General features: G+C 47.3%; 1 protein-coding gene, 1 non-coding gene and 1 pseudogene across 9 annotated transcripts in view; 2 read left to right on the plus strand and 1 right to left on the minus strand.

Annotated features, from left to right (window-relative positions):
• The window catches only part of ZFHX3 (zinc finger homeobox 3), a 377,665-nt gene that overhangs the window by 142,007 nt on the left and 209,831 nt on the right, over window positions 1-25,827 (plus strand). Inside the window, exon 1 of one of the 8 annotated variants that reach the window (XM_074405634.1) lies at window positions 2,811-23,925. The exons of the other annotated variants lie outside the window; for them this stretch is intronic. The gene's annotated coding sequence lies outside the window, so the exon portion shown is untranslated. Of the gene's footprint in view, window positions 1-2,810; window positions 23,926-25,827 lie in introns of those variants that run through there. 8 annotated transcript variants of the gene reach the window in all.
• LOC101047533 (farnesyl pyrophosphate synthase pseudogene) lies at window positions 1,825-2,917 on the minus strand (annotated as a pseudogene).
• Window positions 6,363-6,469, plus strand: LOC120362034 (U6 spliceosomal RNA). Its single transcript, XR_005578037.1, has one exon. It is a non-coding gene; the product is annotated as a U6 spliceosomal RNA (small nuclear RNA).

The raw sequence follows: 25,827 nt of genomic DNA on the forward strand, positions 1-25,827 counted from the left end.
GAGGCAGTATTCTGAAACTGGGAACAAAACAGAGACTGTGGAATATACTAATTTACTAATTTCTTTTTCCTGCCTTATTGAATTGGTCAGGATGGACAAACCAAAGTCAAGTAATGGTTAAAAAGAAACAATGAAAATTATTTCCAGATGTTACTGTCTTCCTAGTGCCCCAAGATATATTTAAATTTAATTAAGTAGGGAGTTCAGTTACAACATAAAAATTTAAAAGATAAATAGCTTTCTCATATACTGGGAAAAACTGGTTAGAAAATACACAGATCATTCAATGGGACAGAATCAAATAGAAGTGTGTCTGGTAAAGGTCGTATTTCACGTAAGTGAGAGGAATCAGAGTAACAGTTCATAACGCTTCACAACTAAGTGCCAAGCATTATGGTAAAGACTTTTTTTTGTTTTTTTTATTTTTATTTTTTGCGATAGAGTGTTGCTTTGTCACCTAGGTGCAGTGCAGTGGCAGGGTCTTGGCTCACTGTAACCTTTTCCTGCCAAGCTCAAGCAGTTCTCCTGCCTCAGTCGAGTAGCTGGGACTACATACAGGTGCACGCCACCATGCCTGGCTAATTTTTGTATTTTTATTAAAAACGGTGTTTCACCATGTTGGCCATGCTGGTCTCAAACTCCTGGCCTCATGATCTGCCCGCCTCAACCGCAAAGTGTTGGGATTACAGATGTGAGCCACTGCTCCAGACCAAGACTTTACATGAACTTATTTAATCCTCATAGAAACCAGATGAAGTGGACACTATTGATAATAGTTCATTTTGTAGAGAGGGAAACCAAAACTCCTGGAGTTTAAGCAGCTGGCTCAGAGTCACCCAGATTTGAACACTGATCTAACCAACAGCAAAACCAGTAATCTCTATCACAGCACTTCACTGCCTTTAGTATGATGAAATTATGCAGTAAATGGTTGTAGGACAGTTGAGGACAGTTAGGACAATTTTTCCCTAACCCTTGTAGGGAAAAATTATAATAGAAAAGGTTGATATACTCTACTTAAAAAAATTGTGCATGCTCGTCACTAATCACAAAATTCTAAGGCAAATGACAAACTGGGAAAAGGTGTTTAGAGCACATGGAATTGAGAATGTGTTCTAAATCCTTAACATATAAAGAGCTCTTAAAAATGAGTGATGCATCTGGGCGCACTAGCTCATGCGTGTAGTCCCAGCACCTTGGGAGGCCAAGGAGGGCAAATCACGAGGTCCGGAGTTTGAGACCAGCCTGGCCAACATGGTGAAACGCTGTCTTTACTAAAAATAAGAAAAACTAGCCGGCTGTGGTGGTGGGCACCTGCAATCCCAGCTACTTGGGAGGAGGCTGAGGCAGCAGGATGGCTTGAAGCCAGAAGGCAGAGGCTGCAGTGAGCCGAGATTACGCCACTGTACTCTAGCCTGGGCGAAAGAATAAAACTCTATCTCAAAAAAAAAAAAAAAAAAAAAAAAAGATGCATAAAGATAGAAAAAAATGGAGGCCAGGCACATTGGCTTATGACTATGATCCCAACACTTTGGGAGGCTGAGGTGGCAGGACTGCTTGAGCCCAGGAGTTTGAGACCAGCCTGTACAACATAGTGAAACTTGTCTCTATTTTTTTTTTAAATAGTGTTTTTATGTAGTTATTATTGTGGTAAACAAAAATAAAAAGATACAGAAAATGGGTAAAGAACATGAATGGTCAATTCATGAAGAATAAATCTAGGCTGCCCATTTGGAGAGCGAAATGAGACCTCGTTGTTGTTGGTTTTTTTTTTACACAATAATTTTTTACTGAGAGCCTCCTCTCCGCCCTTGCAGTCTTAGGTCACTTTTTCCACTTGTAGATTTTGCATGCAAGCCCCAGAAAGATAGGTGGGGGCAGAGGTGCCGCGTACTGTTCAGTGAGACCCGTAATGTGGTTGTAACTGTCTTCCTCATACTGCGAGAACACGGCCGGCAGATCTAGCTCCTCGTATAATGCCTTCACTCGGGCCACCTTCTCAGCCTCCTTCTGCCCGTAATTTTCCTTCAGGATCTGGTGCTGTTCCCAAGTGGACTGTTGCAGACCCTGGACCACCAGCCAGCTGCATGTGTTGTCCTGGATGTCAGTGCCAACTTTGCTGGTCACACTGGGGTCCCCAAAGAGGTCAAGGTGATCATCCTGAATCTGAAAGAACTCTCCGATTTCCAGCAGGATCTTCTTGGCATTGGTATGCTCCTTCTCGCCATCAATTCCTGCCATGTACATGGCAGCAGCTACAGGAAGGTAGAAGGAGTAGAAAGCCGTCTTGTACTTGACAATAGATTTGCACCTCTTTTCAGTGAATCTGCCGAGATCCACATTGCCCTGGGGGACTGTGATGAGGTCCAGGGTCTGCCCAGTCTCAGTCTGATAGGAGCTCTGCAGGAAGAGCTCCACCAAGTTCAGGTAATAGGGCTGCTCCCGGCAGTAGAGCTTCAGCAGGCGGTTAGATACATGCTTCCAGAAGGATAGCATCATTGATGGCCTCCAAACCCACGCCTGGCTTCTGATATGAGCAGATCTGTCCCTGGCAGGTGAGGGATGAATCCATGATGTCATCTGCCACCAGGAAGAAAGCTTGCAGCAGTTCCACACACCAGCCCACAGTCAGGGCCTGCTGGAGACTATCAGCATTCTGTTTCCTTGGCTCCACCAGTTCCTAGAATGCTACCAGCACCGTCAATCCCCGGTGATACTTGCCTCCAGTGGCATTGTACTCCGGGACCTCCTTGAGCCGGGCAATAGCATCTCCTGTCTCTGGGTGCCCCATCTCATCCTCAGGCAGCACCCTAACGATCTGGGAGAAGTGCTGAACAAAATCCTGCTTTTCTTGGGTATAAACATTGGTCTCCATTCATTCTGAGGGAGGAGCAAAGGGCTCTGTTCCTGGATGCGGGTTCCTGCTCAGTCGAGACCTCATTATTTTGACATATTTGATTACTAGTAAGGTTGAGCTTTGTTTTGTTTGTTTGAACAAAGGTTTTCTTTAAAAAAATAAATAAAGCAAATACCCTGTTCTGGTGATGGGGTATAAAAATTGGTATACCCTTTCTGGAGGGTTGTTAGGCAGTATGTATCAAGAAACTTTAAAATAAGGTTTATTTAAATGTGTAGCTTGTGGCCCGATGAATTTCTGATCCCACTCTGCATTCCCGACCATACCCTATGCCACTGGTGAAATACTATACAAATAAAAAATGTATTTTGTATTTGACAGGGTACTCTGTTGCCCAGGCTGGAGTGCAATAGTGCAATCTCAGCTCACTGCAACCTCTGCCTTCCAGGTTCAAGTGATTCTCCTGTCTCAGCTTCCTGAGTAGCTGGGACTATAGACGCCCAACATCATGCCTAGCAATTTTTTTTTTAAGGAGATGGGGGTCTCATCATGTTGACCAGGCTGGTCTCGAACTCCTGACCTTAGGTGATCTGCCTGCCTTGGCCTCCCAAAGTGCTGGGATTACAGGTGTGAGCCATTGACCCTGGTGAAAAACATTATCCATGATTGTTTCCTCTCCTAGAATCCAAGCTTCACAAGGGCGGGGTCTTTGTCTGTTGTTTAGTTTTCTTGTTTTCTTTTCTTTTCTTTTTTGTTTAACTTATCTCCAATACCCAGATCAGGACTGGTGACAACTCCATTTGTAATAAGGAAACTGTAAGAGGCATGCAAAGGAAATTTATAAGTAAAGATTTTCATTACAGACACTTAGAACAGACATTTATAATAGTGAAAAATGGAAACTATGTAAGAAATCTTACTGGGGATTGATTTAAACTGTGGTGCATCCATATGGCAGATGCTTATGTGGCTATTTAAAACTCCTGCCTCCTGGTTATAAACGTGGGAAAACGGTGATGTAAATGGCATGAAAGGAGCTCTGTGGACTGCAGGACTTCAGTTTAATTTTTAAAATACGCATAGAAGATAAAGAATACATATGAATGATGGCTATTTCCAGCTGGTAGCGGTACAGGCTACTTTTAATACTTTGTTTTTTGAACTCCACCTAGTGAATATCTATTACTTTTTGTCATGGGGAAAAAAATACGTGCTTTTTAAAAGTTTGCAAAAATGTAGAATCACTTAAATAGCACTCACTGGTCTGTGGCTGCGTCTGGAGGCTTTTTGGAGATTATTCAATCTTGTGAATTAGCGAGAACCTAATTAAAAAAAAAAAAAAACCCAGCAAGGATGCTTCACAAAATGTCCTTAGGCTACTTAGCTTTAATTATTGATGATATTTACTGTAAGCATCTATGGTATGTATTTGTAAAAAATAGTGGAAGTCTTAGTGGTGTGCAAGCTTGTGGAATCGCCCTGGGTACTTGAGAACACATTTGCCCAAGTTAGCTGTCTGGATGGAAATGTTTGTGCTGTCTTTCTGATACTTCATTGAATTTCAAAGCAAACTTAGATCACACCTCAGCATAAGCTGGGTGGACAGTATGCTGTTGTGATATGTGACATGTCGATTCTGATGGTCACCAAGAGGCAGGCGATCTGATCTGTCTTCTGTATCATGTCACTTTGTGGAAGGATTTAGGGGACAGGTGTGGGAGAAGCTGCCAAGTACCAGGGAAGCCAGCCAGCATAGAGCATTAACCTTGATGTGCCAAAAGGGAAGACTGGAGTTCCTGATGGAGTTTTTCTAGACAGCGAGTTAGAAACATGATCGGCATGTTTGAGGGGAAGTTTCCTGAAATCCTTAAAGAGTCACGTGTTGTCCTGGCCAGGGTTCGAGTTCCCTGTCTGCTACTTTGTAGTTGTGGGTCTCAGATTCTTTTTCTGTGAAAGAAGTTTAGATTGGATTCTCTCCTCACTCTTCAACCCTAAAATTCTGAAGGAATCTGGTGTCTTTTCATTTGGGGGCATGAATGTTAGGTGTCTGTGTCTTCTGTTAGGGTGGAGAGAGGCTCAGGGACTTTTGCTACTTTGTGGACCAGAATGTGCGCTTGATAGGTAATGTCACATGGTGAGGGGAAGGTGGCTAGAGAGTCAGTCAGTCCGGTGCCTAGCTCGGTGGCTCATGCCTGTAATCCCAGCACTTTGGGGGGCCGAGGCATTTGGATCATGAAGTCAGGAGTTTGAGACCACCAGCCTGACCAACATGGTGAAATCCCATCTCTACTAAAAATATAAAAATTAGCCAGACGTGGTGGCATGTACCTGTAATCTCAGCTACTCAAGGAGGCAGAGACAGAAGAATTGCTTGAACCCAGGAGGCAGACGTTGCAGTGAGCTGAGATTGCATCACTGTACTCCAGCCTGATGGCAGAGCAAGACTCCGTCTCAAAAAAAAAAAAAAAAAAGAGGGTCAGTCTGGCCTAATTGAGTGAAAATCCCATCTCTGCTACTGCTACTTACTGGCCAAAATTATGTATTTTATTTTCTTTCCTTTTTTTTCGTTTGAGACAGGGTCTCACTCCCCCGTCCAAGCTGAAGGGCAGGTGGCACAGTCAGGGCTCACTGCAGCCTTGACCTCCCAGGCTCAAGAAATCCTTTCAACTCAGCCTCCTGAGTAGCTGGGACCACAGTCATGTGCCACCATACCCAGCTAACTGTTTTTTAAAAAAATTTTTGTGGAGACAGAGTCTTGCTATTTTGTCCAGGCTGCTCTTGAACTCCTGGGCTGAAGTGATCCTCCCACCTCAGCCTCCCAAAGTATTGGGACCATAGGCATGAGCCACCACACCCAGCCTCCATTATAGCTTTTCATTTGCAAAATGGAGATGTGTATTAGTTATCTATTGCTGCCTCACAGATTAGCCCTAAATTCAGTAGCTTAAAACAGTAAGTACTTACTTTCTCACAGTTTCTGTGGGTCAGGAATCAGGCTATGGCTTCGCTGGGTCCCCTGCTGCAAGGTCTCATGAGGATTCTGTGAAGGCGTTAGTTGGGGTTGTGGTCTCATCTGAAGGCTTGACTGGGGACGGATCCAATTCTGTGCTCACTCATGTGGTTGTTGACAGGATTCATTTCCTCAGGAGCTGCTGTCTAGAGGCTGCTGTCAGTTCTTTGCCATTTGGGCCTCTCCACAGAGCAGCTCACAGTGGAGCACTTGGTTTCCATAAGGGAGAGGAGATGGAGAAGGGTACGGAAGACCAAATGACAGTTTCTTTGCAGCCTCATCCCAGAAGTGATGCCTTACCACGTTTGCCCTATTCCCTTTGTGTGCTGTTGGTTAGAAGTGAGTCCCTGTGTATTGTATTGCTCATTCCCAAGGGGAGGGGACTACACAAGGGCATGGATACCGGGCGATGGGATTGGAGGAGCTGGCTTAGAGGCTGCCCACCTGGGATCATAAGGACTGAGTGAGGCGACAGTTTGTTAAAGTGTTAGGATGATGCTCGCTTCGGCAGCACATATACTAAAATTGGAATGATACAGAGAAGATTAGCATGGCCTCTGTACAAGGATGACACGCAAATTTGTGAAGTGTTCCATATTAAAAAAAAAAAACAAAAAAGTGTTAGGATCAGCTTCGATGCTCAGTGTTGGCTGCTGTTCTCGTTCCCACCCCCGGTTTAAAAACTGCTTTGCTTAAGGGGTTTGTGGGGTTCAGCAGAGATTCCAGGAGTGGGTCAAACATGGAGGAGGGTCATGTCACACGATGTGACGCCCATCCGCTGTCCTTTTCCAGTTAGGCCTTGGAGTGTCTGCTGGGTGTGACGTGTCTAGCGTAATTTGAGAGGGAAATGGGTGTTTGGACGCTGAAAACATCCAGGGCGTGTGTGTCTGTGGGTTAGGCAGCAATTCAGAGAAACACCCAGGAGCTCTTTGGGAGTCTTCGGGCCGAGACAGAAACGCTTCCCCAAGTGGTCCCTTTTCGTGTGTCTGAATGCCACCACTTACGAAGTCAAGGAGGAGGCCTGCCTGGCACATCCTTCAGTTAAAGGATACTCCAGTGGGTTGAGCCAGGTGCCAGACATTGCCACAACCCTAGGAAATGAGTTAGGAAAAAAATGGAAAGCAGAGTCCTCCCGCTAGAACAAGCTGAGCTTTGTGCAGAACAGGCTCCAAATATGAAAAGACCATTGTTCCCGGATGGCTTTTTAATTCATGCTCACCACTCACACCCATCAGCTCGCCAAGAAGAGGCGCCTCCTTCCTTCCTTTCTCCACATGTTCTGCTTCCCTCCCTCCTCTCCCCAGTGCCCTGGGGACAAGCGGAGGGACCCTGGGGGATGGGAGGATGCTGAGCCTGTGTTGACAGACGGTGCCCGCTCTGTTCTCCTGCCCGGGATACTTATTTGGGTGAGCTCTCCACCTGTTGGAGAGCAGCTCTCTGCACTTCTGGGCTCGGAAGTCAGCCCTGTCCCCGTGGGGCTCCGGGAACAAAGCCCAGCCTCAGCCCATTCCAATACTTCCTTCAAAGCTCTGTGCACACCTTCTCTTGCCTACAGCCAAAGCAATGAGCCAGAAGTGAACTGCTTTCTGTATGTTTCCGTGTCCCCCGGGTTGCCCTGCTCTAACAGCCTTCAGCGTGCCAGTGTTGCTTTCTAGATCAGGTCCTGCACTTCGTTGCGGGTACAGCGCCAAGCAGAGAGACTGAAGCATGTACTGATTGGTATGAAGAAAATGGGATGATTCAAGAGTTGCTGCCAAAGTGTGTGGGTCTCGTGGGCTCATGTGAGACCCCTGCCCACCCTGTCATTGAAGGCCGTCCCACGTCTGACTTGTATTGTGCCCAATAGAATGGGGTCCTGTCAGCTCTCAGGATGGATGGGTCACTCCTGAGCCAATCCTGCCCAGATCTGGACTGAGCCTGCAAAGTTTTCTGGTTAGCAGTTGCTGCGAGCATGCCTCCAAAGTTTATGCCCCATGGACATTTTTCTTCTGCTTATAGTAATTCCCAAATCTGTGGATTTGTCCTGTATCTGTTTGTGTGTTAAGATTTTCGAGTTTTCTAGGCACGGTGGCTTATCCCTGTAATCCCAGCACTTTGGGAGGCTGAGGCGGGAGGATCACTTGAGGTCAGGAGTTTGAGACCAGCCTGGCCAACATGTGAAACCGTGTGTCTACTAAGAATACAAAAATCATCTGAGAATGGTGGTGTGTGCCTGTAGTCCCAGCTATTCGGGAGGCTGAGACAGCAGAATTGCTTGAACCCGGGAGGTGGAGGTTGCAGTGAGTGGAGGTGGCGCTACTGCACTCCAGCCTGGGCGGCAGTTCGAGACTTTGTCTCAAAACAAAACAAATAACCAAAGGTTTTGCAGGCACCACTCTAGCTGACTGTTCTGTATAGTTTCATGTCTGTAGCATACATGTGACTAGGGCAGAAATAATTTAGAACATCTCAAATTAGGTCAAAATGGGAGTCTCCTTTTTAAGAATGTGGAGCTCTTTTCTGTGGCCACTACAGAGTTAATTCCATGTCATTGTGAAGACAGTGAGTTTTCAAGTTAAAGGGTTATGAGGGTTTTAAATTAAGAAACCCCAGGGGTCTAGTTTAATGGTGGACAGGCCCTGGAGAGACGATCTGATGGACCAGATAAGTTGTACACAATTCCATGAAAATCTGTTAACTCCAGACCCAGGCAGCTTAACTTCTTGACATGTCACCCAAATATAATTGTTAATGCCGTGGGAAAGAATCTCGAGTAGGGGTAAGCTCTGTAAAGTCTGTGAGTGAGAACTACGAGCATGAATTTTTACAGTGGGGCCAGATCAGAGTTACATTGTAGATTCTCATCAGTAGAGGAAGCCAGTATTTTAGATGACTGCAGTATGTAACCCCTAAGCCCCCGAAACGTGGCTGGTCTGCACTGTGCATGTGAAACACTGTGAGTGTGAAACACATACCAGTTTTCCCAGGCTTAGTGTGAAAATAAGGGGAAACTACCCTAATAAAATCTACATCGATTACTTTTGAAATAATGGGTAGACAGATTGGGTTAAATAAAACATATTACAACGAACTCCACCTATTTCTTTTTTCCCTTTTGTATTATTATTATTATTTTTTTTTTGAGAGAATCTTGCTCTGTTGCCCAGGCTGTGAAGTGTGGTGGCAAAATCACAACCTCTGCCTCTCAGGTTCAAGTAGTTCTTGTGCCGCAGCCTCCTGAGTAGCTGGGATTACAGGCATGTACCACCACACCTGGCTGATTTTTGTATTTTTACTGGAGACGGGTTTTCATCATGTTGGCCAAGCTGGTTTTGAACTCCTGACCTCAGGTAATCTGCCTGCCTTGGCCTCCCAAAATGCTGAGATTATAGGCATGAGCTACTGTGCCTGGTCTTGAATTATCAGCATGAGCTACTGTGCCTGGTCTTGAATTATCATTTTATTTTATTTTATTTTTTGAGTCATAGTCTCACTCTGTTGTCCAGGCTGAAGCACAGTGGCGGGATCTTGGCTTACTGAAACCTCCGCCTCACGGGTTCAAGCAGTTCTTCTGCCTCAGCCTCCAGAATAGCTGGGATTACAGGCATGTGCCACCATACCCGGCTAATTTTATGTGTGTGCGTATGCGCGCGCACACACACACACACACACACACACACACACACACACATTTTTTTTTTTTTTTTAAAGTAGAGATGGGGTTTCACTATGTTAGCCAGGATGGTCTCAATCTCCTAACTTCGTAATCTGCCTGCCGTGGCCTCCCAAAGTTCTGGGATTACAGGTGTGAGCCACCGTGCCGGCCCTTGTTTTTATGTTTTTGTTTTTGTTGTTTGGACATGATCTTGCTTTATAACTGGAGTGCAGTGGTGTGGTTACGGCTTACTGCAGCCTCCACCTCCCAGGCTCAAGCAATCCTCCTATTCCAGCCTCCCAACTAGCTAGGACCACAGGCACACACCCTCACACCCATCTAAATTTTTAATTTTTTTGTAGAGACAGGCTTTCCCTGTGTTGCCCGGGCAGGTCTTGGACCTCTCGGGTTCAAGCGATCTTGCTTCCTCAGCCTCCCAGAGTGTCAGGATCCTGGCCCTGAGCCATCGCACCAGGCCCTTCCCCCTTTTTAACACAGCTACTGGGAAATTTAAAATGTCATAGATAGGTGGTTCCCTTTCTGGATGAAGGATTTACATGAAAAGTGGTTAAAGATGGGAGAGCCATAGATGTGGGTTTTTTTTTTTTTTTTTTAGACGGGAGTCTCACACTGTTGCTAGGCTGGAGTGCAATGGTATGATCCTGACTCACTGCACCCTCCACCTCCCAGGTCCAAGCAGTTCTTCCTGCCTCAGCCTCCCAAGCAGCTGGGATTACAGGTGCCCGCCACCACGCCCGGCTAAGTTTTTTGTATTTTTAGTAGAGACGGGGTTTCACTGTTTTGACCAGACTGGTCTCAAACTCCTGACCTCGGCCTCCCAAAGTGCTGAGATTGCAGGTGTGAGCCACAGCACCCAGCCAGATGTGGGGGTTGGTTCTGGCCAGTGAACTTTGTGGAAAGTCAAACATGGCTCCCATTGCGAGTGCTGGGAATAAGTCTGGGGGAGATGATTGGTATTTGCTTTTCAAATTACCCCACCTTAGCCAGAACTTTGTCAGACTGTGTCCCTCCAGCTGTGATCTGACTGGGAAGTGAGGAGACAGATGTGTAGTGAGAAGACTGAGTCGCTGCATCCTTGGTGAGGCAGAGGCAGTGGGGCTTAACCGGGGGGAACCTTTGAGGGCAAGGGTGGTTACTCAAGAGTTGGAACAGCTCTCTCGAGTAAAGAACTCTGTTGCTCAACTGTGAGACCTTTAAAGGAAGACAGTTGTTGCTCAAGCAGACCTCTGGACCCTCAGAATCCAGTTGTTCAAGTTTCACAGCCCATAGGCAAGACAGCACCATTGAATTCCTCAGTGGGATGAAGACTGCCATGTTATGCAAGACACATCTTACCTGGCCAGTGACAGATGGGAGCGATAGAGCAGATTCCCATAGAACCTGCTTGTGAAGCTGCAAGAACGCTTGTGCAGTGTTAGCAAAGTTAGATTTCTGTTTGTGATTTCCTTTCTCAGGGTGGGTTTGGGAGGGTCTGTTTTTGAGCCGGGCCCGGTGGTTCTCTTTCCAGAGCGTGAAGATCTTGCACTCCTGCTCAGAGGCTGGGCAGCTTTCTTGGCCACACTGAATGTCCAGCCTTGCTCTTGGCTTTTACCAGCCTAGGGGTCAAGAGTTGACCATACCGATGGGCCGTCGTAATACCTAGAGGGCTGGCAAAACAAGGCCGACCTTAAGCGTCTTTCTTTTGTCTATTTTTATGATCCTGCATCCAGAGTACTGATCAGACCAGTCCATATCTGGCTGATTATTATCAAAAAAGTAAACTTAACTCTGTGGCCAGAAACAGTCCTTAGCATCTGGCAGCTTAGGTTTACCAGGTGAAACTGCCAAAACTCTGTGGTTGGGTTGCACTCAGGGCAGGGCTTTATAATGCAAGGAGCTGGGGCCATTTCTGCACAGTGGGGAATCCCACGCCCCCAGCCCCTTCCCACCTTGCAGACTCACAACCAGTTACAGATTTTATCTTGTTATGAGGTTTGTCTCTTTTTGTAAAGAGTTGATGGATAGTTGCTAGCATATTGGTGCTTAAGAGTGTCTGGGTAACTGATGGGATGTAGATTCCAACCCTTTGTGGAGGACCTGCTTCTTGCTGTTTGGTGCTCTGGGCACACTGGTTCACAGAAGGTGAGAAGACACAGTCTCTGCCCTTGAAAAAAACCACGTCTAGTTGGACTGATCATTGTCTATGCAAATTAGTGCCTACATTGAGGGTCTTAGAAGAAGTAAAATAACATTTATTTCTTTTAAAGTGGAGTCTCGCTCTGTTGCCAGGCTGGAGTGCAGTGGCATGATCTCGGCTCACTGCAACCTCAGCCTCCCAGGTTCAAGTGATTTTACTGCCTCAGCCTCCCAAGTAGCTGGGGTTTCAGGCACCTGCCACCACACTGGGCTCATTTTTATGTGTTTTTTAGTAGAGGCGGGGTTTTACCATGTTGGCCAGGCTGGTCTGGAACTCCTGACCCCCACCCACCTCAGTGTCTGAAAGTGTTGGGATTATAGACATGAGCCACCGTGCCTGGCCGTAAAAGAACTTTTGAATATGCATTCATAATTAACAAGCTAGGACAGTGCCTCTTGAGCAGAACACTGGGAAATTCTGGAGCCTAAGGCCCTGGGCAGCTGGAAAATACCTACATTGATTTGTGTTTTCTGTTGGCACTGTTCTCATGTGTTCATTTGAGCCTCTTAATAATCTCAGAGGTCACTTGGCCAGGCCCAGAGCTTCCCTTTGTTGGTGGTGAAATGCTGGGGCTCTGTGGAGTTGTGTGATTGGCCCAGGGTCTTGAGCTAGGGAGTCGCGGGACTCCTCGGGGGGCTTGTGGGCGGATTCCCGTGTTCTGGCTGCACACCATGCCACATCTGTGGCTCGAGCCTCTGCAGTAGCTTGGAGAGCTCTGAGGACTGACAGCATTTGTGTTTCGTATTAGAGGAATTTGGGGGCTGGCCTTGGGGGAGGAGGCGTATGACTGCTGTATTTGTAGTTGTGATTGGAGGGACAAAGAAGGTGTCCATCAGAGAGGTTTGTGCCAGCGGTTTAATTTCCTTTATTTCAGGACTGGAAGTTATTTAAATTACTTTATAGACTTCCTGTTTCCTTTCAAGAGCTCATTAAGTTGGTGCTGAATGGCTTGCTGGATTGCCGTCATGGAGTGCCTGGACCTGCAGTTCCCATTCTGTCCTCCAGGGCACCCAGATTGGAGAGGCATGTCTGGAATGGAGGGGAATGTTTGGGCAGATTGTTTATGGTGACCCGTTTAATTGACATTCATTTATGATTCGACGTTGATGATTTTCCTCAAGGATAAAGCATACCCTGGACTCCACACTCTGTGGAATATTTTCCGAAACATGTTAATTTCTGTCTCGTTTTGGAGAAGTGGCAGGCCCCTCTCATCTGGCTGTGGGGGTGGGAACCATGTCTACGTTTTTGGTGATTGGAGCACAGCGCTGAACTAAATGAGGCATTAGGAGCAGGTAACTGGGAAGGCTGAGGATGTCCCCGGTGATCAGGAAAACACATTGGTGTAACTGGATTACCTTAACCCTTTATTTTACTTGATGGGAAGCCTTTCAAACAGGGGTTCCAGAATATTGTTACAGCTTTTCACCCCTGTCCACAGGCAGCTCTTGAAGAGATGTGCATTTGACTAGACAGTTTACCTTGAAACCTGCCAAGAAAATAATTTTAGTAAACACCCCCGCCCCTTGTGCATCTTTAATTGTTCCGTCAGGGGGAATCTTGCGCTTGGCTCAGCGCTGGTTCTGTTGAGAAGTGCTAATTAGAAATAATAGCTGCAACAAACAGGTGTTAGAAGGCAACATAAGTGGTGTCAACATCAAGAAGCTGTCACTGGCTCCCTGCAGATGTGTGGGCCAGCTGTGAGGCAGGGGAGCCCGTGCTGTTCCCTGCCATCCACCCGGGGCAAGGTAGAGGAGGTAGAAACCGGGGAGGCTGCCATATCCTGGCCCCCTTGGCTCGGCGACTTGCTCCTTCGTTTGAGGTTCTGTTAATGCACTCTAAGTCCCATTGGTATTCAGTATTGACTCAGTTTCAGCTGGTCCAGAAAGTCTTGGGGGAATCCCAGAAACTGTACCTGGGGGTTTGGGGAGGGGAGGCATACAAGGATCCTTCCAAAGGTGGAAGTAACACAGCGAGTGAAATACAACCTGAGTCAGACTTGCACGTCCAAGTGAATGCTGAGTCTTAAATATTCATTTACAATGTTAAAGTCTGCAATTTCTTCATAAAGAATTCTAAAATAATAAAGATGACCTGGTAGGCAAAATTCACTTGTATTTTCTAAAAGCTTTTGATAAGGTCCCTCATAAAAGATTAAGAGAGAACAAAACCACAGTGTGGCACAGAGTCCTTGTTGTGGATTAAAAAATGATTAAGTGATAGGGAACAGAAGAATTCTGGTGGAGACCCACTGCTTGTAGCGGGGAGAGGTTAATAGAGGGGTGTCTGAGAAGTCTGTCGTCGGGGCTGGAGTTATTAAGTATATTAATTGTTTGGAGAAGGAAACGGAGGGTGAATGAGTGCACTTGGCTGCTGCTACCCTGGTTTTTATAACTGGATTCAACCCAGAGAGTCTCTACAGCCTCGAATGCTTTGGGGGATCGGGCAGCACAGTGGCAGAGGAAATGGAGTTTGAAGACATCTAGGGTGTAATTCAGATTGGCAGAAAGTCTGGTCCATGTGGGAAAGCTACTGTGCCCCTTGAACTTGCCGCCTCTCCTGAGGACAGAGGTTCAGGAGTTATCCTGAGCAAAGAGCACTTCAGCGAAGTGACTTTTGTAGTACAAAGCAGATCAAGGAAATTGGAGTGAGGGGTGGTGGGCTTGAAAAATAAGGGGTTTGCTTAGGAAGGATGAGACAGGTGCTGCTGTGCTGTTGGGTGTCTCTTATTGTCTGGTTAGAGTGAGGAAGGACGATTCTTTTTCATCTGACGGTGTTCTTTTTTGTGCACTTACAGGTATTTTCAGAGTCATGAAGAAGGCAGCTGCTCTCTATGGAAGTGCTCACCGCTTTATTTCTCAGTGGGGATTTGGCATGTTATTCTGAAACATGTTACATACATGTAGGCAGCTAATGGGAGGCCTGCGGATGGGTCTGGTGGAATCACCAAATCATAGCAGATGATTCCGCACATCTCTTGGGGTGGACCACACAGACTGGTATCTAGAATCTTTTAAGGTGAATAGCAGAGCATACAGGCTACTTGGGTAAGGAGTGATTTTTGTTGAATGGGTGATAGGAGCGGGCTGGGGGAGGGTGTCGGCCAGGCTAGGTGGACTTGTCATCATGTCTCCTGCCTTTTTGCAGTTGTTTTTTTTTTTTTCCTTTTTGAGATGGAGGCCAGCTCTGGAGTACAGTGGTGTGATCTCAGCTCACTGCAGCCTCCGGCTCCCGGGTTCAAGGGATTCTCCAGCCTCAGTCTCCGAGTAGCTGGGATTACAGGCATCTGCCACCACACCTGGCTAATTTTTGTATTTTTAGTAGCGATGGGGTTTCACCATGTTCGCCAGGCTGGTCTTGAACTCCTGACCTCAGGTGATCCACCCACCTTGGCCTCCCAGAGTGCTGGGATTACAGGCATGGGCCACCACACCTGGCCTTTTCACAGTTTTTGATGCCTCTCGAAGGCTCTTTGCTGCCTTCCTTCCGTGGCCGGAATGAGTTTCTCGTGCACGGCCATCTACCTTGAGAGCATGCACCTTTCTGAATGGGCTCTTCCAAGCAAGCCGTACGTTGGTTTCTTGGTCAGTCTCCTTTATTGGCCGATTTTCTTTTGCTGTTCGTCTCCTTACGCGGGTCCCACTTTAATTAAGACCTGGAGAAGAGCCGGCCTCCCTGAGAAATGTTGCTGAGTCCCCTGTTTTGGCTGTGAGTAGATGCCTTTGTGTGGGTTGGGATCCCTAGGAGGCCCCCCCACCCAGGGAATTTTTGCAATCTTGGCCCAGCGTAGTTAGAAGCTGCAATTACTGCTTGGTTGCTAATTACCCCGCCTCACATTAGATCCGTTTACAGGGAGAGCTTGGAGCCTGTCAGCAAAGGTCAGCCGGAGGTCCTCTCACTAAACAGCCCTCTTGTGATAGCTGTTGGAGGGGAAAGGCATTAATGGGGGAAGGCCGGGGAGCTGGCTCTGGGCTGTAGGATCCTTGCTTGGGGGGATGGGAGAGGCAGAAGTGCTGTTGGTGACTGCAGAGGTCAGGGAGGCTGATAACCCATCTCATGGCCTTTCTCAGGAAGCCTGGAGGGAGGCGGGGAAACCCTTTCATTTTGGAGGCTCTGCTCTAGCAAGGAGGGAGATGGATACTTAGAGGAAACCAGGACCTGCCAGTTGGGGACTTTTAATGGTTGACTGTGTCAGGAAGATCAGTTCAGTGACAGCCTGTGAGAGGGGAAGAGAGCCCCCCACCGCCACCAACTAAGGGCATCATATCGTCGTATCTTTGTACTGCCTCTACTGTATTACTTGCTTTACATTTTTCTTTTCATGGGCTCCTCTGTTAAAACCCCAAATACCCACCTTAGCATCATGCCAAGCAGTTATATCTGAGCAACCACAGACTTATGCTGGTTGGATTGGCTCAGATAAACATTGACTGGCTAATGATTAGAATGTACAGTGTTCGGCCACTCCCGCCTGGAGCCGTCTAGCCCCTGGCCAGGGGTGTGCGGTGAAACACCCTGGAAAAACAGGATGGAAAAGATACTGGCCTGGAAGTCTGAGTACTTTTGTGTGACCATGGACAAATCTCTCTGCTTCTCTCAACCTCAAAATTAAGCATACGGACTTTGTTGGATTGCTGTCAAAAGACAGAACGTGTTCTTTGTCTGTGTGTTAACAGATACTAATATAAGCAGTAATAGCTAACCCTGATTAAGCATCTGCTGTGCTAAATACTTCACTGTCTCATTAATCCTTACAACCCTATGGGGTAAAGATGATCCTATACCCGTCACGTGAGTGATGAACTTGAGGCCCAAAGTCTGGTGCAGATGTGCTGCTGTTAAATGGCCTCTGTGCTGGGATGCCACCTCAGAGCACACACACCTAGCCATGACATGATTCCCCCCAGTCCTTGGGGGAAACATTCCAATATGCTTAGTGGATGCCTGAAAGGGAGGATAGTGTCAAACCCTAGGAAGGCTATGTCTTTTTCTCTACCTGCATACCTATGATGAAATGTAAGTTACAAATTAGGCATAGTAAGAGATAACAGTGATAACTAATAATTAAATAAAACAATAACAATATACCATAGTGACAGTGATGGGAATGTGGTCTCTCCTTTCTCTCAAAGTATCATATTGTACTGTATTTGTGGGTAACTGAAGTCATGGGACGTGCAGCCTCGGATAAGCAGGAACTGCTATACTCTGTGAGGCTCACACTATACTATACATACTGTGCTGTGTATAGGACTTCTTTGTTATTGACCCATTTGTCTCTCTCTTTTTTTAAATTTTAGTTTTTGAGACAGTGTCGCACTTTGTCGCCCAGGCTGGAGCACAGTGGTGTGATCTCGGTTCACTGCAAACTCCATTTCCTGGGTTCAAGCGATTCTCGTGCCTCAGCCTCTCAGGTAGCTAGGATGACAGGCCTGTGTTGCCATACCTGGTTAATTTTTGTATTTTTAGTCATGACAGGGTTTTGCCGTGTTGCTCAGGCTGGGCTCGAACTCCGGGCCTCAAGTGATCCGCCTGCCTCAGACTCCCAGAGTGCTGGGATTACAGGAGTGAGCCACTGTGCCCAGCCATTATCCACCCATTCCAAGGTGTTAGTTTAGTGCGTCTCTGATATCTGCCTGTTGGGTACATTATTAGGAAAAAAAAAAAAAATCATTAAAAGTGAGAAGAACTGGAAAGAAGAGAGTGCTCAGCTCCTCCAAGGTGGATCCCTTTTAAGATCCTTCAGCAGCTACAGCAAGGTCTTCAGCACTCAGTTCCTGTCTGTTTGGCCCATCCCTGGCTGGACAGGCCTGGACTTCCCCGTAGCTCTCTCCCGCTTCAAATCAGGGCAATATCAGTATGTGGTGATGGGGGCCTCGAAGGCAGGGGCACGATGTGTGAGACTGATAGCGTTCTTGCAGCCTGGGACACGGGCTTCAGAGCAGTTTCAGATCCCTGCATTCTATCTCTTCACCGGTACGGTGCATTTCCCGGCATTTACAGGCCCAAGACCTGGGAGAACGCTGTGCCGTCTTAAACCTCGGAAATTGCCAAGGGACGGGTGTACTGGCTTCCCCTCCGTCTCACTAAAGGCAGCTGCCCTTCCCCACCCTGCTGTAGTTAGGGAGGTGTGCCCCTCTTTTGACTGGCTGAGTCAGAAATGGGCCAGGACTTAGCACTTTCTGATTTAAACAGAAAGGAAAAAGAGAAAACGACATTGTGCCTTTTTGTAAGTCAGGAAAGTTGGTGTAGAGAGGGCCAGCCAATCGGCTGTGGAAGCCTTGTTAGGGGAAGGTTTGGGCCTCCCGACTCCCACTTCCTCTTTTCTTGAGCCAGAGGAGCCCCAGGCCTGTGCATGAAACATGCTTGACAAAACTGAATTTTTACTGAATTTCCACCCCCTGGGTGCTGACTAACACCGCTTCCCCGCATATAACTTTGCATCCGCATAATTAACATATAATTTGATACCTGGAAATTCATGCAGGGTGGAGCTGGAATGGATTACTCAGCTTTTGGCAGTTCTTCCTGGGTTATAGAACTCGATGTGCTGCGTCCTGGTTCTCCTGTTGCTGCTAACTCGTTTGGCCAATATTCTTCCCACTTATTTCTTCCTTCTGCCCTGTAAAGATGAGTGAAAAGATTATATGGTATGTTTCTGTCATTGAAACAACCAAAGGATTGTTGACTTATCCCTGTGCACCGTCTACTTACCGAGCATGCTTCTTCTTAGCCTGGTTCTTGCATTGCCTAGTGGACTTTGGTGGTGCCATGGTTTGTTTGTTTGTTTCTTTCTTTCTTTCCTTCTTTCCTTCTTTCTTTTCTTGTATTTCGATGGTGTCTCCTCTGTTGCCCAGGCTGGAATGTAGTGACACAATCTTAGCTCACTGCAACTTCCACCTCTTGGGTTCAAGTGATTGTCCTGCCTCAGCCTCCTGGCATGCGCCACCACGCCTGACTAATTTCCGTGTTTTTATTAGAGACAGGGTTTTGGCCAGGCTGATCTCAAACTCCTGATCTCAGGTGATCTACCCATCTCGGCTTCCCAAAGTGCTGTTACTTCGGGCGTGAACTGCCACACCTGGCTCTTCTTTATTTTTATTTCTTTGAGACAGTGTCTTGCTCTCTTGCCCAGGCTGGAGTGCAGTGGTGTGATCTTGCCTCACTGCAGCCTCAGACTTTTGGGCTTCAATGATCCTCCTGTCTCGGCCTCTCTATTAGCTGAGACCACAGGTGTGCCCACTACTTCTGGCTAATTTTTTTTTTTTTTTTTTTTTTTTTTGTAGAGATGGGGTTTCCCTATGTTGTTCAGGCTTGTTTTCAAACTCAGGGACTCAAGTGATCCTCCCACTTTGGCCTTGCAGAGTGCCAGGATTACAGGCATGAGCCCCTGGGCCTGGCCGGTACCATAGTTTCTTTCATTGCCTGCTGCTTCATCAAGGTGGTGCCATCGGTGTTAAAACATGCAGTCAGTAATTATCAGTGAAGAATAAAGCTGAAAAATTAAGATGATTTTGCAATTTAAATTTGTAGCGTATGCTGATGGTTATAAGTTTTGTTGGAGAAATTATTTATTGTGTTGACACATGTATTAATGTGGGGAATCGTGGCTAATGTACATGATATTTGCCATTATAGATTGAAAGGCTGGGTGAACCCTGACCCATTGCTGGGAACCAGTTAGCACAATTGAAGTCCAGTGAGGATCACTTGGAAATGAATCCAGAAATTCGTGTGTTTTGAAAAGAAGTGATTAGAGCAGTGCTGGGGGAAGATTGTATATGGTGTGAGCTCAGAGGAAGGCTGGAGCGAGTCCCTTAAACAGAAGTGTTAGGCGGGGTCCAGCCTGCATGGCCAGCCTCGATGGCCACAGTGCACTGATCCAGTGGCTAGAGAAGGATCGTCGGTCCATGTCCCAGCTAAGCATGTACCCTTCGGTCGGCTGGAGGGAAGGTGGAAGCAGGAAGAGTTGCTCCGGGGCTGGCTGGGTGTTCCCCACCCTAGCCTGTGCTCACGAGCCTTGCAGGTTTTGAGAACTTGACTTTGGAAAGCTTCTAAATTTGTTCCTAGTGGGTTGATTTATTCTGTGGAGGTCAAATTAGAGCTAATGGCCCTAATGGTTTACAATGCTCCTAAATGGTTCTTAGCACTTAGGCAGGCTGGACCGGCCCTGTTGGGCGGGTTTCCAAGTGTGGACCATATAGTTCTTAGGGTATTTCTTTGCTGAAGTTATTGTTGGGAGGACAGATACGTGCAAGTGAGGTTAAAAGGTAACAGCAGAATTAGCCAGACTTAATATTAAACTTTTTCTTGGTACCAAATCCAGGGAGGTGTTTGTTAACGTGGGCCCCGTGGGCATATATGAATGAATAGGACGTCCCGCTTGGAGTTCGGGAGGTGGCGTTTGTCAGTCCTTTGCCACTTTGCCTAGGAGCAGATGATTCATGAAATGCAGTCCTAGGGAAGCCTCAGATTTCCTCTGGCCATTCCTGGTTGCCAAACAGTTCCTTCAAGAGCAGGTAACCAGGTTAAAGGAATCCCTGGTGCCTCCCTTCCAGCCATGCTGTAGTATCCGTGAGTTCATGGCAAGGTCTTTGGCAAAGTAATGGTACTCTACATAAAACTGGCTCCAGTGTTCTGATTTCTTTGTGATTAGGAGTAGGTGGGGCAGAGCCAGATGTCTACAAAGGAGCTGCTTGTCTGTGCTGGTCCACAACATCGAAGCACGCACATGTACGCAGGCACCGTCTGTGAACGGTGACCTCCCAGAGCTGCTGGGCGCAGCTGAAGGGGAAGAAAATAGGGCAGGCAGAGGTCCCTCTACTTGAAATGAGGTGGCGGTGGAAACAGGGAGACTGGGAGCACTGTGAATGATTTCTCCATACTATGACTGGAGAGGTGGGAGGTGGAAGCAGCCTCCACAGCATCTTACTTTGGCCTGTCAGCTCTCAAAGTAGTGTTCCTTCAATTGCAAATGTGGTTTTGAAGGCTTAGTGCTATAGAGGTCTATTAGAGGTAAAATAGTCTTGGCTGCTGTGGGTTCAGCCAAATCTGTTGAGCACTGAGTGAGGGATGGGTGCTTGCCTTTTAGTTGCTGTTTGAATGACTACTGAGTTCTTACTAAAACTTGGGTTCTGGCTGGGCACGGTGGCTCATGCTTGTAATCCCAGCACATTGGGAGGCCGAGGCGGGCGGATCATGAGGTCAGGAGATTGAGACCGTCCTGGCTAGCACAGTGAAATGCTGTCTCTACTAAAAATATGAAAAATTTTCCAGGCGTGATGGTACCCGCCTGTAGTACTAGCCACTCAGGAGGCTGAGGCTGGAGAATTGCTTGAACCTGGGAAGCGGAGGTTACAGTGAGCCAAGATTGTGTCACTGCGAACCAGTCTGGGTGACAGAGAGATATCTGTCTCACACAAACAAACAAAAAACTTGGGTTGTTTTGTTTTGAGACAGGATCTCACTCCGTTGCCCAGGCTGTAGTGTAGTGGCCTGATCACAGCTCCCACAACTCACTACAGTCTCCTGGACTCTGGTGCTTCTCCCACCTCAGTCTCCCGAGTAGCTGGGGCTACAGGTGCTCACCACCACATCTAGCTAATTTTGGTGTTTTTTGTAGAGGTGGGATTTTCATCATGTTGCGCAGGCTGATCTCAAACTCCTGCTCAAGTGGTCTGTCTGCCTTGGCTTCTGAAAGTTCTTGGGATTACAGGTGTGAGCCACGGCACCTGGCCAGGTTCTATTTTTTTTTTTTTTTTCCCATTTCCCATTCTGAAAACATACCTTTGGTGTATTTGCAGAGCCCTGAAGTCCTGGGGCTGCCATCCTTAATCTCAGGACCTAGTGGCTTTCCCCTGAGCAGTCTGAAGAATATGACTATACCACCTGCGAGGTGCCTACTTATATTGATAAACATGTCTGCTTTGCGGTTCCTCTTGAACGTGAGGTCACAGCATTGGAGATCGTGCTGCTAATTCAAGAACTTGTGTCTCGAGGAAAACGGTGGTGTCTGTGACCAAGGAGGAGTTAATTTCCACTGCTAATAAAAACTAAATGGGTGCTTTGGGCAGGATAGAACTTGAGACCCAAGCCCAGTTCAGCAGCCCAAGTCACAGTTGAGTAGTGTTGGCGGAAATGCATTCTACAGTCAGCGTTTGACCATGTTCAGTTAGTTTCATGGCCACCAAGTTCTCCAGAGAAGTTTTAATTACAAACCAAGGTGGTGTGGTTTCTTAAATGTGTTAGAACAAATGGATGTCAGCCCAAGGAGCCCTGAGCAGCCCCCCTCCATCGATAAAACCTCACAATTATCACATGGCGGGTTCTAAGGAGGAAATCTGAAGGCCCTGAGTGGCTGTCGGCTGTGCTTCCGTCCGCCCCTTCCTGAAGTTGGGGGCAGGGTGAGGGTGGAGAAGGACAGTCTGTTCCTTAGAGGCTGTGAGAGTGAAGCTCCACCCAGGACGGGCCACGGAGTGCCTGTCCCCGGGAAGAACATGTTAATCGCCCAGGGGTGAGGCCTGCTTTTTGGGGGTGGGAGATTGAGGGGAGGGGGCAGTTAAAATGGAAGACCTTGAAATGGCAAATCTTTATTAGTTTTGTAAACAGCTTTAGGAAGCGCTGGGAGCATCTTGCAGGGACCCTGCAATTATCATAATAAACAGTTTTATCATCTGCTTGGCAATCAATATTGTGGCTTATGCTGCTTTAGTATCTCAGTGGTATTGATTACCTTAACAACTCTGCTGCGGTCAGCTTCCATTAACCCCTGCTGCGCCGGCAGAGCCTGTGCCTTCTCTGGTTGGGTAGAAGACTGCTCTGGTCACAGCCCAAGGAAGTGCCAGACTGTGACAGCTGCTAGTGAGTTCAACACAGTTTCTATATCAGAGCACCCGGGAGAAGGATGGGTTTTTAACCAGGGAATCTGGAAGTGCAACTTTTTAAAGGCATCTTCTTGTGTGTGTGAAGACAGTGTGTTCAAACAATTACAGCAGTGGGATTCCAACTATGACTCAGGAATTTGAATCTCAAGAGCAAAAGTACCATTTCTCCCCTGCCTTGAGTCTGTCCAGTCCAGTGTTCTTCTCGGCTCTACCTCCACCCTCCCTGGGGGAAAAGCTGACTTGTGTAGAATTGAATGGAGGACGCCCTTATGCAACAGGCATTCCTGGGACTCTTCTCACATTTGTTTTCTGATCCACATTTGACTTTTACAGAGAAACCATTTATTTGGGGACATCTAGTTCTAGAATTCAAGTTCCCCTGGATGTCTGCAGATACATAGTTGATCATAAGATGACAGAATGCTGGAGATAGATGTTGGTGCTGCCTGAGATGTTATCACCCTCACTGGAGGGTGAGCTGGGAGGATCGCTTCATACCAGGAGTTACAGGGAGACCTTGTGTTGCCCTCCTCTCTTTAAATCCTTAAAATAGCCCATCTCTGGAGTGATTCCGGTTCAGGTTCCCCTTTTCTCCTGGTGGGAAGAAGGTGACAAGGGCAGTTTAGGAGAGCAGCTGGAGTCCAGTCCCTAGACAAAGACAGTAGGCAGACCCTGTCATTTAGAGATTAGGTAGTTTTCAGTGACGTTTCTCGGAAACCTGGGACAGGATCTTAGCAGTGGGGTTGTGAACGTTGCTAGTGGTAGTAGGGGTAGGTGCATGTTGACTTTCTCTGGTTTTTTCCCTTTTAATTGCTTTATTTTGTTTTAAATGGGAGAGATGAACGTGTATATGTGTATATATAAAAACGTGCATATTAATGTATATACACGCATATTTATATAAATATATGCACATACATACTATATACATGCCTATATAAACATGTAATGCATATAAATATAAATTTTGTATGTATAAATTCTGCCGAGGCCTGGGGTGAGCTTGCACACTATAGTGAGGTTTAGCCCCTTCGCCCCAGTCTTACTGAAGACCATCACAGGGTCCTCATCACGGCAGACCCAGCAGCACAGGTGCTGTTCAACCTAAGAGACATTGACCTATAACACTGACCTCTAAGCCATCTACCACATCTCACCAGTGAATTTTTTTTTTTTCAGCTGGAGTCTTGCTCTTTGGCCCAACCTGGAGTGCTGTGGTGGGATCATGGCTCACTGCAGCCTCAACCTTCTGAGCTCAAGTGATCCTCCCACCTCAGCCTCTTGAGTCCCTGGAACCACAGGTGTGCACCATCACGTCTGGCTAATTTTTAAGGATTTAGAGAGGTGAGATCTCACTGTGTTGCCTGTGCTGGTCTCAAACTCCTGGGCTCAAGCCATCCTCCCACCTCAGCCTCCCAAAGTGCTGGGGTTCCAAGTCTGAGCCACTGCACCTGGCCTCGCCAGTGAAGTTTTAAAGTTTGTGAACTCAAGTTTCATGGAGTCATTGGGGAATGGAGGAGGAAGAGGCAGTATTAGACTAGGAGGAAGGTTGAATCAGGGCAGCTGCCGCTTTCCTGACTGCCTCGCCAGGCTGCAGCCTGTGGCTCTCTTACTCCTCTTTGCTGCCTCAGAGGAGCCAGAAGTGAAACTATCAGATGGGGAGGAAGCCAGCAGGCAGGTTATTGAGATAAGAGCTGAGGCCTGTGCTTGAAGGAGTGTGAGCAGGTTCAGGCAAGGAGGTTGCAGGTGCATAGGATTCCGGGATTAAAGCCCCAACTGATCAAAGGTTCATGCCAAACAGGGTCAGGAAGCCAGGCCATAGAGAACTAACAGCAAGATGGAAGGTTCTGGACTATAATAACTGGTGTGGCCAGGGGGCGGGGGATGGGGGTGGGGAATGGCAAGGTAGGACTCTAGTATCAGACCACAGGCTTGCTGAGCAGGGTCTTACCCTGCACCCACACATGGCAGTGGGTGGTTAGGCCTGTGCTGGTGAGGGGCCCCCAGGAGGGATGGTAGGAATGGCTTTTGACATGTGATTGGAGAGTTGCATTGGGCCATGGCTTAGGCAGGCCTTCTTCCTCTCTCTCGCTCTTTTTTTTTTTTTTTTTTTTTTTGAGAAAAGATCTTGCTCTGTCACCCAGGCTGGAATGTAGTGGCACGGTCAGAGCTCACTGCAGCCTTGAACTCCTGGGCTTACGCCATCCTCCCATCTCATCTTTCTGAGTAACTAGGACTACAGGTGTGTACCACCATGTCCAGCTAATTTTTTTTTTTTTTTGAGACAGAGTTTCCCTCTGTTGCCAGGCTGGAGTGCAGTGGCACAATCCCAGCTCACTACAACCTCTGCCTCCCAGGTTCAAGCAATTCTCCTGCCTCAGTTTCCCGAGTAGCTGGGACTACAGGCGTGTACCGCCACAACCAGCTAATTTTTATATTTTTTAGTAGAGATGGAGTTTCACCATGTTGGCCAGGATGGTCTCGATCTCTTGACCTCGTGATATGCACGCCTCAGCCTCTCAAAGTGCTGGGATTACAGTTGTGAGCCACTGCACCCGGCCTAATTTTTTAATTTCCGTAGCGATTGGGTCTTACTATGATGTTCCAGCTGGCCTCAAACTGCCAGGCTCAAGTGATCCTCCTGCCTCAGCCTCCCAAAGTGCTAGGATTACAGACATGAGCTATCACAACTGGGCCTAGGCCTTCTCTCTTGACCTCTCCGGGGCTGCCCTCCTTCCAGCTGGGATGTTTGGGGACCGTGGTCATTGTTTTGTGTTCTGGACCCACTCACTCTGTCCCCGCCCTTCCTCTGCCCAGACTACCTTGTCCCATAAATTGGAAAGGTTTGTTTTCAGCATTAATGTTCTTCCTACAAATGTCACTCAGCTTAGTCAGTTGGACTCAGAAGGGGGATCAGTGGTTATTAAGTTGCCTCATAAGTTTCATTGTTTTCTATCATGGTAGCAACAGGGGCTTCCAAGGGCTCCACCGTGGTGGCAGAAAGTGGACTAAAGAAACTGCTCACACCTTTCTGGGCACAGTGGCTCACTTTGGGAGGCCGAGGTGAGCAGATTATGAGGTCAGGAGTTCGAGACCAGCCTGTCTAATCTGGCGAAACCCTGTTCCTACTAAAAAATATAAAAATAAGCTGGGCATGGTAGCACACGCCTGTAGTCCCTGCTACTCGGGAGACTGAGACAGGAGAATTGTTTGAACCTGGGAGGTCGAGGTTGCAGTGACCCAAGA

Source organism: Saimiri boliviensis, chromosome 1, assembly GCF_048565385.1.
Source record: "Saimiri boliviensis isolate mSaiBol1 chromosome 1, mSaiBol1.pri, whole genome shotgun sequence".
Classification (NCBI taxonomy): Eukaryota; Metazoa; Chordata; class Mammalia; order Primates; family Cebidae; genus Saimiri; species Saimiri boliviensis.